Here is a 4,880-nt window from a genome sequence, read left to right as displayed (position 1 = left end):
CACACATATGATTCCACCCAATCAGCTTATCTTTGTAAAATGGAACAGCTTCTTAAATAACCGAATGTGCACTCTTAACTTCAGCCAATCAAAGTCGCATATGCGAGTGATTTACTCGCAATGTAGAGGGTTGGCTCTGCTCACCCCGCCCCTTTCTTCTGTGGGGTGACGAGTAGTTAAAGGGTTAGTTCACCCAAAAATGAAAATTAGCCTGTGTTTTACTCACCCTCAAAGCATCCTATGTGTATGTGACTTTCTTCTTTCAGACGAATCCAATCGGAGTTATATTAAAAATTATCCTGGCCCTTCTCACTTCCGCTGACTGTGGTACGTGGAAGCCGTTCCGGCGTATGACGTAAGAAAGTAAGGAAACTTTGTTTCCTTTGCTACTGCATTACTCAGAGGCGCGTGCACGACGCATACATCTTACGTCATCCGCCTGAACGTCTTCCGCGTACCACAGTCAGCGGAAGTGAGAAAAAAGTGTTTATTACGTTTGAAATATGGATATTTATCTTACAAAAATCAATGGATTCGCTACAGGAGGCCTTTATTCACCCCCCAGAGCCGTGTGAGGGACGTTTCATTACGGATGCACACTTTATTTCACGTCTTCTGAACTGTTGACAACCAACACCCGCTTACCCTCATTGAAAGGCTTGGAGGGGCCAGGACAATTTGTAATATAACTCCGATTGGATTCGTCTGAAAGAAGAAAGTCACATACACCTAGGATGCTTTGAGGGTGAGTAAAACACAGGCTAATTTTCATTTTTGGGTGAACTAACCCTTTAACTGTTAACTTTAGCAGCATTCATCGTGAAACTTCAACCGCAGTCATCATGACTGTTAACTTTAGCCGTATTCATAGTAATGTCTGCACTAACTAGCACTAGCACTAACCTTATTAGGAAAAGTGATTTGCAAAGATTCATTTAAAAAAAAAAAAACTTCTTCTGGAGGTGAAGCTGGATCATGAATGATTCGCGCGAACATAGACGCATTTAGGTAGATCGGGGGGTGCATTCCCTTCAAAACAAAATTAATCTACTGCATCTTCAGCAGCTCAGATGCCGTAAATAAATGACGATTTCCATGTTCATTATTGCATCCAACAACAAAGCACCTCAATCGCTTAGGACACATTCTTGTTTACACCTGCTCGGGCGTCGAAACAGTGCACTCAGGGCAGGTCTGTTTTAAAACGCCAATGTCAATTAACAATCATGGGAGCGGCCTAGTCCTGTGTGACGTAACACAGCCAAGAATCTGTGAACGGCTTGATTTGAGAAAGGGGCTATGATTTATTGGGATAAAAAAAGAAACACTGGGTGGATTTTTATCGTTAAAGGGTGGTTGTGTACACACAGTTGTGTAGACACATTTCAGTTCAAACAACATGTAAAGGTGATTTTGCATCCGATGACCCCTTTAATATCTGTAACATAAGTAAATTAGCCAATTTTGATTAAATGAAAGGTTGTAAAAAATGTAATGTTCTAGTAGCTACTTAGTATGTCCTCTTGACATTGAGTGTGCAAGTTTATGGCAAATTGTCACATCTCTCTTTTTTAACTCCCAGAGGATGACCTCCTTAAATGCCCTGATCTGTGTTGGGGAGTGTTACTCAACTTGTCTCTACAAAATCTCTCGTAGGTGCTCAAGAGTGTTAAGGTTTGGTGAAATACTTGTAGGTTTTCCACCCTTAATATATATGTACATAGTTAGGGTTATAGCTGAAAAAATGAGTTTTTTTTTGCTTTGGCTACAGTAGGTACTTATAATGTAGACGACAACTAAGCATTTCACTTCTGCAAAAAAGCTTCTTCTAAAAACTTTACTTTAGAAGTAAAATTGCATACATTTGGTTTATGCTTAAATCATTTACAATTATTAAGTACTATGAATAATACACTTATAGAAAAATCCTTAGTATCTTATTATACAAGTTTGCATATTTGTTGAGTGGGTAGCACATTTGCCTCATAACAATACGGTCCCCAGTTGAGTCAGGAGGCCTTTCTGTGTGGAGTCCTGTGTGCTTGTTCTTTGTGCTTGTTTCCTCCAGGTATTCTTGTTTTCCCCATAGTCCAAAAACATACAGGTTAGGTGAATTGGGGACTCAAAAATTGCCCACACAAATGTGGCCTTTAAGACTGCATGTTTTTCAGCGCAGTAGCACACAATTCGTCATGCATGAGCACTGCTCCCTGCAGGCACGCTTCTTAGCATTTAAATAAATTTGTTAATTTTGTAAGTAGCTAGGCCAGATTAGACTGCTCTTGGCCACTTCATCTTGGAAATGGTTTGTCTTGAATCAGTATTTAAATATGTCTAGGCTTATCAATTATTACATTTTACATTAAACAGATTAACCATAATTTTCTGATTGTGTCTGATCATTTTTTTAACTGCACGTTTATTCAGAGAAAACAAAATATCCCCAATAAAATATGAAAAACAGTAATGGACACAAACATAGTTTGTCTAAAAATCCATTTACACATGACAAAATGAGTGTAATACAGCGTGTTATTGTTTTAAATGCTTTGTACACATGTACTTTATTGCTCTCTGCAGGTATTCACGAGATAATGTGTACATAAATATTACTTAATTTAGTGCGCTGTTGTGAAAGTGTTTTTGTTTTCCACAGACACAATGAGGAGAAATGTAAATGTAATAAAGTAATAATAATAAAGACAAGTTCACATATGTGAGATATATAAAGTTGCAGAATTGGCAACATACATACACAAGCCAGTAACAGGAGGGCTTTTGCTGTTTAATGTGCTTAAAAGATGCATTCTGCATAACTTACATTTCATTGTTTTACATTACTCATTTTACACACATTTTCATTTAACAGAACAATTTGTCATAACAGCAGCATAACAGTTGTTGTTTAGCTTTAAAGACACCAATGCGTGCATGTTAAACAGAGCGTAACAAATAAAAACAATAATTTAGACTAAACGGTGCATTTTGATCAAATATTTGTTATTTGACATGTGATTTACCCAAGGAATGTTATTAAAGAGTGATACCTAGAAAAGCTAGAAAATGACAAAACACGGACAAATAACTTCAAGCATCAAGTGACAATAAATACAGTATAAACAGAAGCAGAAAACAGTAACAAAAAAGGATAGTAATCGGCATCATTTACTCATGTTGCATAGCATTGAGTACCATATTATCAACAAATGTGAGAAATGCACAAAATGTTTTCTCAGTAGTTATTTGAGATGCTTTCTGTTTTAAGCATGTTTGGATCACATGAAACGGTGCTTCTGTTTCCAAAAGCTTGCCACGATTTCTCAAGAATAATTTGGGCAAAGAAAAAACTGTCAACAAAAAGATGCAAAAAATCTAAGCAAAAATGTGGGCAATTATTCTGGACATTAACAAGACTAAAGATCTGCTCTCTAATAGGTATTTTATGTAGTCATTACTTATATTTGACAAACCCAGGAGCTGGCCCTGTGCCTAGACTTTTGACTTCTTTAAATCAAAATACACTTGGTCAAATTAAGCTATTTAAGGAAAAGAATTGGATTGGTTCTGTCTTCCATGACCGCTGTCTTACAAGGTAATTGTTTTGGTAGTAAATTGTGCATAAGACAAGAAGAGTGTAATAATTTTCTGGTTGTGGTTTTTACCATTTTACAACACGTTTTAGATTGTGTTATTTAGACTGAATTATCAGTGATCAAATGCAAATAACAAACATGTAAAAATGCTTTTAATAACAGAGCCATGAATATTTTATTGCATTGTGATGGTACACACACACACACACATGATACTTGGCTTGTTCATGCTTAATGTGCTCTGCCGCTTGTTGGAATACTTTTCTGAGAGAGGTTCACAGAGCCATTTAAGTCATCATGAGAGAGGTTCACAGAGCAACTGAAGTCATCAGCTTCAGTACTTGACATGACTAAGAATGCAGCATGACTGCCCCCTACTGACTATGTCTTTCCTTCCCATTTTAACTGTTCTATTTTGGCTTTGGATTTGTTTAAAGTATCATGAGAGTATTGTATCATTAGATCAGTATTGTGTATCTAACAAAATTGTGACATAAGTGGATGTCATGACACTGCCTTTGGCATGAGATGCCAGGATAAGTTCCAGCAATCCCACAAATGATAAAGATAATGGATGGATACGCAGATCTTCTTACAGTAGTAGCACATGTCTGGATGGCAATATGCATATGGAAATTAAGAGGTTATTTATAGTAAAACTGTGCTTTGTAAGCTCTATATATGGTTATTTCAGAGACGAGAAGCTTATGTCTTCTACTGACTTGAATTTATAACACTTTTTAAATCTTAAAGGTTTTGTGTGTACACAAATTTATTTATTTATTTAGGCCTAAGTGGTGCACATATTTAAGGATTTTTTTTTTTAATGCTCAAAAAGTGAAATGGCATAGTGCTGACCTTTTCAGTGTTTTGCTTCTTTATGCTGCTTCAGCTACACTCAAATTGCAGCTGAATGTGTTGAAAGGATGACAGGGCCTACATTTTAGAGTGGGATTGTGGTTACTGCGTGGTTTACTCTTTCCTGCAAGTTCTGTGCTTATAATGCAGAAAATTCTCATTCTCACATTCATTCAATGTGGCAGTGTGAGTTGAATCAGTAAATTAATCCATACAGATCAGCAGACCAAGTCAATAATATGAAATCTTTTAGACTGTAATCTCAGACAGACAGCACGAGTATACTGGTAAACTTAGACTAGAAGACAGATAGTTAAAACAGCCTCCATCACTTACCCGTTACACTCAGTGCAAGGAATGATCTACAATTGTGCACTGCTATTCAGGCACACAAATATACAGTATATCTATAAAAAAAAGTAAAAAAAA

At 36.6% G+C, this 4,880-nt stretch overlaps 1 pseudogene; it reads left to right on the top strand.

The window, feature by feature from the left end:
* Positions 1–4,880, top strand: part of LOC107714430 (zinc finger protein 407-like) — an 89,774-nt pseudogene that overhangs the window by 64,519 nt on the left and 20,375 nt on the right.

The sequence above is a fragment of the Sinocyclocheilus rhinocerous genome, unplaced genomic scaffold (genome assembly GCF_001515625.1).
Source record: "Sinocyclocheilus rhinocerous isolate Xijiao unplaced genomic scaffold, SAMN03320098_v1.1 scaffold839, whole genome shotgun sequence".
In the NCBI taxonomy this organism is placed as follows: Eukaryota; Metazoa; Chordata; class Actinopteri; order Cypriniformes; family Cyprinidae; genus Sinocyclocheilus; species Sinocyclocheilus rhinocerous.
The sequence above is the reverse complement of the archived record's forward strand: the minus strand, read 5'-3'. Positions and strand labels throughout refer to the sequence as shown.